Genomic DNA, 13,173 nt, shown 5'->3' with positions numbered 1-13,173 from the left:
TAGCTTCTCTTCGCTTTTCATCAGTTTAATGCATCCTTGCTGAATAAAAGTATACATTTCTTTAAAAAAAAACAAAGCTTTGAATGGTACTGTATATGCCTGTTATCTATATCAGCTGTTATTACACATTATACTACTTAATACAACATCTCTTTCTCGTTTTTCTCTGTCAGACTTTATTTTCTGCTCCACGCCTCTTTCTCTGTCTCTTTGTCTTCTTTACGGATGGCCACACCACTCTCCTATTTACTGTCTGTCCGTGTCTGGGTCAGACGCCACAGGAAGAGGATGAGTCCAGCAGATGGACACTGACCTACTGATCTCCGCTTTCTACAGACTCCATTAAGCTCTCTATTTATTTGTGTCACGACTTCTGAAATTGCAGACACAAAGCATTTATAAAATAAACTGTCTGGTCAGGTCTTCCTCTGGAAATGTTGAAATTGAACCTGAGTGTTCACTGGTGAATTTGGTCTGTTCATAGTGCTGCACGAATCCTCAAAACTGTACAGATGCTTAAATAATGTACAAAGTAAAAGAAAAATCTAAGCATTTGTGTTTTTCAGCAAGAATTCTGTTGTTGTTGTGTTTGTTGTTTTTGCATTATGATATTATTTTCATGACTTTAACTCTTTCCCTGCCAGTTTTTATCAACACTTGAATATGGGTTAAGTTTCATAAACAAAAGCAACATTTTGAGCAAAAAGCTGAGAAAATCATGCTTTTGTCAAAGACTACATCTGTTTCGGATTCGCAACAATGATCAAAACATAGATGGAGTCCATCAACACCCCTAATGCTTGCACAGTCCTGTAGCTCATCCTAGATATAGATCCATTACTATCACTGACTGCATTTCCCATCATCTCCCTGGCACATAAGTCACACACAACTGGAACTCATCTAGCCCTGATCACCAGCACTATATAGAGCCACACACTCCCTCAGTCATTAGCAGGGCCGTGCACAGGGGGGTGGCCCGGTGGCTAGAGCCACTGCCCCTCTGCCCTCATCGACTGAGGTGCACCTCTTCCCCACCCCCACCGCTCCGCTCCGCTCCACTCCACTCCACTCAAAGCATTCCGCTGATTCCACTAATCTGCTCCAGGTTTTCCCGCTCGCTCCGCAGCATCACTCACAGTATATGTGTCTGCGGCGCTCTCTTGAAACTTAGAATGAACACGACAGTTCACGAAAGCTGTCGCATTAACAGGTAGGCTATGCAAGACAGTGACTGAATCTGCGAAATTAGTCATTTGGTAATGTTTTGCTCTTGGTCTTCAACTAGTGCTAACAACTTGTACAACATATCCACGTTCTTAGAATTAGCTGCTTCTAATCAAATTATTGTACTCTCGATCAGATCTAATACAAATAACAACATTTTCTGTTGTTGGCACACTTTGTAGACAAAACGGATTCTGAATATGCTAGAGTTTGATAACAAGAAAGATAGACATTAAATTATTTGAATGGAAGAGTAGGCCTAATTATATTACTCTTAAAATATGATTGTAACAAGTTTGTTATTCATTAGGGTACATACACTTTTGTACATACTTTACATACACTGCATACACTACATACACTTAGTGTACATACACTTTTTAAGCTGCTGAAAATCTTTGCAACACTACCTGTCTCAACAGCCACTGTTGAACGCTCATTCTCGAAGTTGAAGCTGGTGAAAACTAAACTAAACTTCGTAATGTGTGTGGACAAGAACGACTCTCTGATCTTCTGCTTCTGGCCATTGAAAAAGACATCCCAATCATAAAAGATGAGGTTATTAAGATCTTTCAGGACATGGTACCAAATAGAAAGGTTTTGCTGTAAAAGAAAAAGGTAAATACCAAAATGTAAAATGGTAAATAGTTTCTGGTATTATCACCCATGTGTAATTGTGAATCATAAAAAAATTTGGTTATCAAGATCTTTCAGGACATGGTACCAAATAAAAAAGTGTTGCTGTAAATGGAGCAGGTAAATATAAAAATGTAAAACAGCAAATCGTTTCTGTTATTATCAGCAATGTGTAATTGTGATGTTCTATCAAAACATCTACAATAAAGTCTAAAATGTATTTGAGCGTGTGCTGTCTTCTCTTTTAATTGTATATTTTGTAATGGTTAATTTGTGTTAACAAGCAACCACCCCCTTAGTGCCCCTTTTTTTGGTTTAGGCCACTGCCCCTCAAAATGTCTGTGCACGGCTCTGGTCATTAGCCGCGTTTCCTTTGCAGATTTGCGCTATTTGCTATTTTCTAAATGTCGATAAAAAACTTTTGCGAAATGACGGCGTTTCCATTAACCGGTGTTATGCGACTAAAGCTTGTTCTCTTGCGGTAAGTCATTCCAAAAATCATGGCGACAGACATTGGTAGGTTCACGTATATCGTAGCCACTGCACTACCCCTTATTTATAATCGAAGGAGACGTTTGCGCATTATACAAGCATTAATGGCAAGGCAAGCCCCCTATACTTGGGAGCAGCTGCGTATGCAGTTTTTCTGGGAAGTTATAGTGCGCGATTTCACAGAGGACCTGTGGATTCATAATTTCCGGAAGAACAATGCAATCGGGCCTCTTGTAGCACCTGCTGCATCATGCCCAAGGGAGTCAGTTTCTACAAATAAAGGCATAGCAATAGCTGAACAGATTGGATGTGGCAAAACTGCAGCATTTTATTTTATACAGTGCTATGCATAAGTTTAGACACCCATACTAAAGTTGACTAAAAAGAGGAATAAAAAATCATCTTTTGGAAACTGAACTTAATGCCTTAATTAAAAAAATTAGGAAAAATCCAACCTTTAAGGACACCAATTTTCTTTGTGAATGAATAATGTATCGTAAATAAATAAATGTTCTTCCTTAAAATACATGGTGCATAAGTCTGGACACCCCTATGTTAAATTCCCATAGAGGCAGGCAGATTTTTATTTTTAAAGGCCAGTCACTTCATGGATCCAGGATACTATGCATCCTGATAAAGTTCCCTTGGCCTTTGGAATTAAAATAGCCCCACATCATCACATAGCCTTCACCATACCTAGAGATTGGCATGGTTTTATTTCAGTTAGCCTAATAGCTAGTTTGATTTGCATTGAGAGATGATCTTATGGAAAGTACCCCATGCCAATCTCTAGTTATGGTGAAGGCTATGTGATGATGTGGGGCTATTTTAATTCCAAAGGCCAAGGGAACTTTATCAGGATGCATAGTATCCTAAAAAAATTTTTTTTAAATACTTAAAAATAAAAATCTGCCTGCCTCTATGGGAATTTAACACAGGGGTGTACACACTTATGCACCATGTATTTTAAGGAAGAACATTTATTTATTTACGATGCATTATTCATTCACAAAGAAAATTGGTGTCCTTAAAGGTTGGATTTTTCCTAATTTTTTAAATTAAGGCATTAAGTTCAATTTCCAAAAGATGATTTTTTATTCCTCTTTTTAGTCAACTTTAGCATGGGTGTCTAAACTTATGCATAGCACTGTATATAAAAAATGGACTGTTTAATGGTACAGTGCTGTGCAGTTCTTCTTCTTCTTCGAGTCCGTTGAAATTTTAGATGTCGTCCTGCCAATATCTGGCACAGGTCACAGCTGATGGGGTCAGTTCAGCCAGGTCCTGGGGGCTGCACTGGGGGTGTTTTCACACTCCAGTAGGTGGGACATTGTCTGTACTGCTCCGCAGCTACATGTGTCGTCTGTCTGGTGGTTCCATGTTTTCATAAGTGCTTTGCACCTCCCCTGTTCCACTCGTAGTCTTTTGAGGGTCTTCCAGGTTGCCAACTAGGGCGCAGAGGCACGGGACTGGCGTTGTCTTTATACATCCCGTGATAATTTGGTATGGGCCAAATTTTGGTATGGTGGGAGTGGCTCCAGCTTAAGCACACGTATTCAGCTGTGGGGAAGCACAGGGCTAGGGCAGTTGTGCGGAAGGTTGGTGGATCGGCGCCCCATTTTGAAATTACCAGTTTGCGCAGGATGTTATTGCGAGTGTTGATCTTGGCTTTGGTGTTCTGAAGGTGAGTTTTGAAAGAGAGTGTCCTGTTGAGTGTGACTCCCAGGTACACGGGGTGAGGGTGGTTGGAGAGTTTGTAGCCATCCCATGAGATGCTCAGTTCTTTTTTCACATCTCGATTTGAAAAAAATCTCATATGCCTGTGAACAGCTTCACACCTTTATTCAAGTGGGGTTTTTGGGGGGGGGGGGGGGGGGGTTTAAGAGCGGCAAGTTTCAAGATAATTCTCATTACTCTAATAGAGTATTATTTTTTTTTTACAATTGCACTACAGTAAAAACAGTAATACAGCAAAACCAGGACAACCTAGTTTTACTATGCATAAGATCTGCAAGGTCTGCATATTCTACTTCATCTGCATTTCATTTTCTTACCGTTTCCTACTGTCATTCCTACTGCACATTTACTCGCATTACTCACAAAGTTTATACATCAGGCCCCTGGACTCCACCACGGCCCTCTGACCCATCAGCTCCTCTAAAGCATAGTGTTTCAAAGAGAGGGTCAAAAACAGGTTAGAAAATAGCCTACTGCTTCCAAATTAGGATGTTTTTTGATGTACGAATCTTGATAACACTTGATAACAAGTGGACCTCAGAGAACAATATTACATTTAAAAAAAATGCATTTCATGATTCCTTTAAATTTATGCTGAATTAAGTTTTTATAAATACTGGTTTTGCTGTATTACTGTTTTTACTGTAGTGCAATTGTAAAAAACAAATAATGCTCTATTAGAGTAATGAGAATTATCTTGAAACTTGCCGCTCTTAAAAAAAAAAAAAAAAAAAAACCCACTTGAATAAAGGTGTGAAGCTGTTCACAGGCATATGATATTTTTTTCCCCGCTACAACTGTTGCTTGCTTGAATGTGTCAAATCAACACGTTCGAAAGGATATCCTGTAGCTTCTCTTCGCTTTTAACTGTTTCCTGAAGAAGTCTTACTCTACAGTAAGATTATCGTGTCCCATATTATATAACTGCACAGGTGAATAAATAATCTGTGCATTAGAGCACTGATTATTAGAAATGCACATGAAAAAAACCTGTTTTCTGTCACTGCTGAGGGAAATTCACAACTTTTGGTTTTATAGGACTAGGTCTTCCAAATTCTGTCACCATGTACTCACTATCATTTCAAATCTATATGACACCTGACACAAAAACTACACATTCTACTAACTCCAACTATGAGTAAATTTGCAACTACATGTCAACTAACTCTCATTAGAGTATTAGGGCCCTATCTTGCACCCAGCGCAGTTGACTTTGTACATCGACGCATGTAGGCCTATCATTCCTATTTTGCACCCGACGCACAGCTGACTTTTCCCTCTCGTTATAATAGCAATCTGCCATGGAACAAGCAGGCCTGCTTTTAAAGGGAATGTGAGATGATGCTCTGATTGGTTTATTTCACGTTACGCCCAAACCACACCTATGAGTAATGTAGCTACTTCAGACCAACCCGTTTTAGATTTGAGATCTTAAGAGATCCGCCCACAAAGTTACTTGCGTTTCGCATTTGATGCTTGCGTTTCAGATCGTTAAAATAGGGCCCTTAGACTTAGATCAGGGTTCACAGTAAAATCTCCAGTGTTGAAATCCTGGTGTTAAGGACTTTTAGAGTAAAGTGTTAATTTTCTGGTGTTGAATTTCAAGGGATTAACACTGCTAGTGTAAACCGCACCCTCTGGCTGGTGAAAATATGTGGAGTTAAATTAATAACACCGAGAGAGTGTAATTAGTTACATCCGGGACATTTACGCGGTGGGCGCGACCAGACGAGCTGAAACTTTTTTCAAAGACGCCATTTTCTTTGACTCGCGATGCAAGGCATACGAGGAGGGAAAACGCATCAATTAAGTGTTATATCGCATAAATACATGCATTTTATAACATCATATTGTTTTATAACAATATGTATATGCTGTGCATGGCTAAACTGCTCTCAGAGGGGCATTTTCCATGACGCGCGATGTGGAGCAGACCAGGATGGTGTTGCTTTTTAACAGGGAAACGACGAAAGTAAGTGTTTTAACTAATTTACAATATGTATTTTATAACATATTGATTTATAGCGATATTTAAATGCTCTGCGCGCTTAAACGAGCCGAAACTTTTTTCAAAGGCGACATCTTCTTTGACTCAATACGGAGCTGACGACGAGGAGATTTGCTTGTAATGTTAACAGGGAAAACACCGAAAGTAAGTGTTTTTACCTAATTTACAACATGTATTTCATGGCATTATATTGTTTTGTAACGATATTTATGTGATGTGCGCGCTTAAACCTTTCTCACAGACTTAAGGCCTGTTCACACCGGGACGAATTTCGCGCGCGATATTCGCCGACGTTTAACGCCTCGTGACTAAACAAAGGGCGCCAATGTGAGTGTGCACACCGGCGCGAAAAACGGCACGCGTAAAAGCGTCATTTTTTAAAAAAAACGCCTCGGGTTCGTTTTTTTGGTTTGACACGCCGCGTCAAAAACTATCCGACCAATGAGATTGGCGCTTTTGCTCACGTGTCTGGAGCTTCTGAAGTTACAGTAAAACACAACTTGGGGGCGCTCAAACACAAACGGTCTTGCCGTGCACACGTACGTAACGGCGAAGAAGATATACACCAAGTAGCGTCTACACTGCCGGGAAGAAATAAGACGAGGAAGATGCAAGGCAAGATGAGTGTAGAGCTGCTGGTCTCGTTGGTGTCGGAACATAAAGAACTATATGACAAACGCGACAGCGACTACAAAAATCTTGATAAAAGAGAATTGTTATGGAGTGGTTTCTGTTTTACATTAAGCGCCATCTAATGTCAGGGAATTAATTTGCATGTTCACTCGGCTCATCGTCAGCGAAAATCGCTTGGGTGTGAACACAAAAAACGCGTTGAAAAACGCTGGCGAATAACGCGCGCCGATATTCGTCCCGGTGTGTAGGGCCCTTAACGTTAGGCCCTCCATCTTCTTTGACTCGTGACGCAGTGCAGACACGGAGTTTGCTTTTAACAGTGAAAACACAGAGTAAGTGTTTTAACTTATTTACAATACGTGTTTTATAATGTTATATTGTTTTATGATAATATTTGTGACGTGCAAATATCATAAAGTAGCCTATGTATTTATCCTCAAATTATCTTTTACTCTCGTTGCCAGCACACCTAACGTATAACGTTAACTGAAAAACAGAAGAACAACTCCACAAACTGCGGACTGACAATGCACGTGAAATTGTCACTTTATTTCCTTATTTGGAGTACCAATTTTCTTAAAATTGGTAAGTAATTCTTTCAGATTAAATATGTATGCAAAATGTATTTATCAGATTTACATTTGGTTGATGTTTGGATATGCTTTAAAAGTTGATTTTGCTATTTGTGTTTGCTAGGAGCATTTCTATGATGCACCAAGGAGCTAAGTAGCAGGCTGGGTGTTTAAAGACTGTACAGACTAGAACCTGGTGATGGTAAGATTTAACAGATAACATACATGTATGAGAGAATCATGGGCACAAACATAAAAAATAATCATAGCTTTGTTGCTATTTGGTAGATTTTCTGTGTTTCATAACACTCATTTTGAATTTGTCCAGTCAAATTATTTTACAAAAGTAAATCTTTTTTTTTTCTTTTTTTTTTACTTAAAATGAGTTTTCAAACCTTTTCATGATTTGACAGGTATATGTTTTCTTGCTGTTTAATTTTAGACTCAACTGATCTGAAAAAAATCTGCCCGTCACACACCGCACACGTCACACCAGTGTTGCAGTCGAAACCAGCTCACTCGAGTCCGAGTCGAGACCGAGACCAGAGAGGGTCGAGTCCGAGTCGAGACCGAGACCAAAGAGAGTCGAGTCCGAGTCGAGACCGAGACCAGAGAGAGTCGAGGTCGAGTCGAGACCGAGACCGAGACCGAGAGGTTGGATAACCTAAGGTTGGGTCTAAAAAACCAGACCTAAAGATATCTTCAAGAATATGTAAAATATTTGGTGGTAACAATAAAATTGGCACCATACTCAAACAGTAAATCAAATATACCATGGAATCATGTACACTGTAATGGTAAAAAGGCCACATAGTAGGTGGTGTAAAGGTCATTTTATTACAATTATTACTTACAATTATTACAATCAGTGAGTGCTTTTGTCCACATTACAATACAAATAATAGAGAGAAATATGTAAGGGATAATGTATTGCGAGGCGGTTGTTATAGCGACTACAACCCCGACAGGCTGATCGGGACTTGAATCAGCCTGTCAGGGGTTGTATTCACTATAACAACCGCCTCGCAATACATTATCCCGCTTATTACATGGCTACCTACCAAATAAATCAATAATTTGACACAAAATATTGATTTAAAAAGGAGCTTATTGATTTAAAAACTATTATATTGCTTCCAACTGCATCTGCGTCCATAGCAACGCTCTGTTTTTCATGGCAACGGTGTGTTATTATACTTCGCAGCGGACTGTTATCAAGAAATATCAAGAAATAACAGACCGCATTCTACATTGGAATTCAATCAAGCCATGTAATAAGTAGGCTAAGTAGGCTATATTAGTATGGTCCTGCCTATTGTTAATGTTTAGTGTTAAGAGTTCTGTGTTCAGCCGCTTTGTGTTTTAGCGCCACCATCTCATAACATTGTGTAACAGCAGCGGATCATTTAATGCTTGTTTCATCTCACTGCATGTTGCATTTTGATGCAGGGTAAAAATAAAATCTACACACTAGTCGAAAACCTTTTTACTGTAGTAAACCAGTGTATAAGAGAATAAGACCATATGATCCAATAGAACTGTGGAAAATCCATAAACAACAATATAGCTCAATCTGATTAACGTTTAGTTATGGAGGGCACATGCACATGATCATCGTATCTGTATTCATTTTATTATTTAATTAAACGAGATTTGTTTTTCTCTGTGACACTTTTGTCCTACGTTGTAAATATTAAAATAAAATAACACAGTTGAGACGAATAGCATGTGACTTTCTGGAAAGCGGGATCAACACAGGCGGATGGCAGTTGGACAAAAAAAGTAGTCCCTTTCAAACGCGAATAGCGCGTCAGGCGCGAGTGATTTCAATGTTAAGTCAATGTAAAGATGCGTTTACGCGCGTCCGGGGCGTTTAGCGCGGCGCGGTGGACGCGAATTCGACTCATTCGCGCGTCCTACTGCACACGAAGTCTGTGTGGCTCTTATATGCAAACTGAATTATGGATGATAAGGCAGACATTTTCAATACATAGTTGAGCTAGAGGCTCCACGTCACATCTGACCAGGCTCCTGCTGCATTTGCGTGGCGCGAACGTTAGTCTCAAGTCATGCGCAGTTGCGCACAAGAAAGTCAGCAATCATTGGACGTTTCAATCAAACAACAATTTAAAGAAATATTAACATACAGTAACAATCATGAAATATTTTGAATGGGACTCGAGTGGACTCGGGAATAAGTCCGAGTACTAATATGTTCGAGTACGAGTCAATTCCGAGTCAAAATGCACATGAGTCCATGACAAGACCGAGACCATTAAAATATGGTCTCGAGACCGAGTCCGAGTCTCGAGTACACAACACTGCGTCACACACCAGGAAGCTCGTGCGCCCTCAGATCACTTGGACGTGGTTGTGTACAAGAGGTAAAAACGATATAAATACTGTTCGTTTTCTCACACAAACCACTCGTTTCGTGTCTTAGGCCATCAATGTGTACTTACGATGGGGAATTGTTTAATTTGGACTTCTCTGTGCATGCTCTTTGAGGTGGTGACCATAGACCTGCATTATATGACTGACAGACAAGAACGGTTTGACCTAAAAATATCAAAATTGAAACTACTGCAGAAACAAAGACACCTACATCTTGAATGCCTTTGAGGGTAAGCTAAAACATACCAAAATTTAATTTGAGTGAACTATCCCTTTAAAGGGTTAGTTCACCCACAAATGGAAATTCTGCCATTAATTACTCACCCTAATGTCGTTCCAAACATGTAAGACTTTCTTTCATCTTCACAACACAAATGAAGATATTTTTAATGAAATCTGAGAGGTTCCTGTCCCTCCATCCACGCAACTACCACTTTCAAGCCCCAGAAAGGTAAAAAGGTACATCATTAAAGTACTCCATGCGACTCCAGTGGTTTAACATACATTTTATTAAACTATGCAAGTGCTGTGTTTGCAGCAAAAAACAGTTACCACTTAATTTATAAAATATTAATTTCCAACATGTGTTCATGAGATAATTACAACACGTGCATGTTGTTAATGCGAGAGCAGATGTTGCTGTGTGATTGTGCATTGAAGATTAATATTTTGTAAATAAAGTTGAGTTAAAATTGTCGTAAAAAAAGTCGTAAAATTGAGGTCAAACCACTGGAGTCACAGGGATTACTTGTGATTTTCTTTATACCTTTCCCGTGGCTTTGGAAGTGGTAGTTGAATAGGCTGTCGATCAAGGGACAGAAATCTCTTCGATTTCATTAAAAATAATTTCATTAAGTGTTTTGAAGATGAGCAAAACTCTTACTGGTTTGGAACAACATAAGGGTGAATAATTAATGACAGAATACACATTTTTGGATGAATGAAGTATTTTATTTACTTGGAAATCAGTCAATTCAAGTCTTAATCTTACCAAAATAGTTTCTTGTTTGAGTCACGAAAGTCTAAGATGGTTGAACTTTTTTCCACCATAAACTTTTGCTGTATTTATAAAACACAAATTGTATTGATTGTAATTGGTCTGGTTTTGTGTTGTCTAGGTAACCAGCACTCCAGGATTTTTTGAGAAAGTTGGATCTGCACAGCCTTTCCTTCTCTGTGAAACAACTATGCACTGAACTTTACTGTTAGCAACTGGACACAACTGATCCACTGCATTTGTTTTTCATCTGCTGAATGTTGTTGACCCAAGCACTGCTGTACTGTTGCAAAGTCGAAGGTACTGAATCAACTTCACTGACACAGGACTTACATTCACTGACATGTACAGGACTTGAGGTATTACAGACCATTTGAATAACCAGCTTTCATATAATTCTGGTGACAGAAATGCCTATATTGTGCCTTCATCATTTATTTTAAAAGTTAACCTATGATGTAAAGGGGCTTGTTAGTTAATAAAAAAAAAATAGTTTGTTAAAACAACTGCTTGCATTTTGCCTTTATTTTTCATTTTACAATGAACAGAATTCTACTATGATCCCAGACTGAGGTTACAATTTAACTTTCTGGATTGTTTTGAAATAAAGGTTTGAAAGAGTAATATAGAGTGATGTGTTTATTTCAAAGAGTTTATTTTACAGTTCTTTAAAGTGGCAGATGCAGAACACTAATAAGAAAAACTGGTAACTCCCTTAAGTGTTTTTATTTGTAAAAATGTGTTTTATCAACACCAGGATGGTGTAATATTTGACTCCTATAAGGTTGAGAAGATTGTGATTAGGTGTTAGGTCAACACCAGAACAGTGTAGAATTTTAACTGCACCCAGCTCTGTAACAGTGTTGTTGTTATCTGCATTGGTGTTAATATTTTACTCTCTTAGTGTTCATATTGTAACACTGTGTTGGTGTTGCGAGAGGCAACACTTTTGAAAGTGTTGAACTAACACTTTGTGGGTGGTTCCCATATATACACTTTTAAAGTGTTGAAATGAACTCTATTGGTGTTGATTTCCGGATTTCAAATTTACTGTGTTAGTAGAACAAGTTGACATGTAATTGCAAAGTTACTTATAGTCAGTAGAATGTCTATTGGGGGAGCATAAAGTGTTAGTAGATATTAAAACAGGCTACAAACACTCTAATGAGAGTTAGTTGACAGTTGCATTGCAAAGCTACATATAGTTAGTAAGAGGACTATCAACAGAACTTTGAAAAATCTTTTTTTACAGTATATATTATGTTATACCTGTTAAAGACTTCTGATTTCTGTTGCATTGCTTCTGTTTTCTTCTTGTGTTTGAGTATGTTTCCGATTATATTTATCATCAGCTCCTTATTTATCACTGAATATATCTAGCCTTGTGGTTCTCTTCAGTTTGTCGGTTTTGCTATGGTGTTCTGGTTGCTGTTTATATTATTTGTATACATATGTGCTGGTGCATTTGTTTTTACTGTAGTATTAAGTTACTGTTAGTATTACAGTTTTAATTACAAATACATTAACAACGTACTTTAAACAATAATTGTATCATGGGTCAGAATGTGAGGTAAGATATATCAAATTATATCTCATGATGCTTAATGAATAATGTTTGCCAGTGTTCATCAGGTTAAGGACCTTCCCATTATCACAAATCACAGTAGCAGCATAAGTCACAGATCCTTTGTAACTATTTATATTGCTCTGACATTGTTATTGTCTCGCTCTATTGTCTTTGAGTACCGTTTCTGGACCGGATGGTTCAAGTGAAAATGGCGCGGTGGGATTGGCGTTCGCATGCCAGTGTAATGCATCCTGTGTTCGCTACCCAAAGGTCGTGTGCGGGTAAAAATGGAAAGATGTTAGAGGTACAGGAGGGTGTGTTTTTACCATTGTTCTCCATCTTGTGTCTGATACGTCTGTCCACTGCTGCGAAAAGAAATTAAACGTTCCATCTGTCTTTCAGACTTCCTTCCTTTCCGGCCCAGAATAGACTAGCGTGGCCTTAGAAAAACCCTCTCAAGTGCTGTCAAACCAAGACCGTAGCGCCAGGTCATGTTTAGTTTAGGGCTATCGTTCATGACATCGCTAATTTTATGCATTCAGTTCATTGTTTTATAAAAGTTAGAGAGACAGTTTTTTACAAGAAAGACAACGTTTACAAATAAAGTTTTTGTATTTATATAGTAAATTGTCAATTTATTTTAAATTGAAAATTGGTGTCTTAAATATAAAAAAAATTATAATTATTCTCCTTTATATACAATGGTGTCGTTCAATGTCGTTCAACATGTGAAATGTCCAATAGAAGTATTGCATTTAATTATTCATAGCCTATTCAATTAAATTATCGGTCAAAAATGTTCATTGACAGAATTCTTTGCTATACATTGTATGAATACATTTTTATTTTTTAAGAAGCTATATAACACCATGGATTTATAATTGTATTAAAGGTACACTGTGTAGTTTTT

The 13,173-nt window shown here is 38.3% G+C and overlaps 1 long non-coding RNA gene across 1 annotated transcript; it reads left to right on the top strand.

The window, feature by feature from the left end:
• The first annotated feature begins 6,987 nt into the window (after positions 1 to 6,987).
• On the top strand, positions 6,988 to 7,933 carry LOC311297528. The gene is made up of 3 exons (XR_014628820.1): positions 6,988 to 7,065; positions 7,198 to 7,318; positions 7,430 to 7,933. It is a non-coding gene; the product is annotated as an uncharacterized lncRNA (long non-coding RNA).
• Positions 7,934 to 13,173: the final 5,240 nt, after the last annotated feature.

The sequence above is a fragment of the Rutilus rutilus genome (assembly GCF_951802725.1).
Source record: "Rutilus rutilus genome assembly, chromosome: 9".
NCBI classification, from domain to species: Eukaryota; Metazoa; Chordata; class Actinopteri; order Cypriniformes; family Leuciscidae; genus Rutilus; species Rutilus rutilus.
Note: the sequence above shows the minus strand (reverse complement) of the source record. Positions and strands in the feature narration are given on the sequence as shown.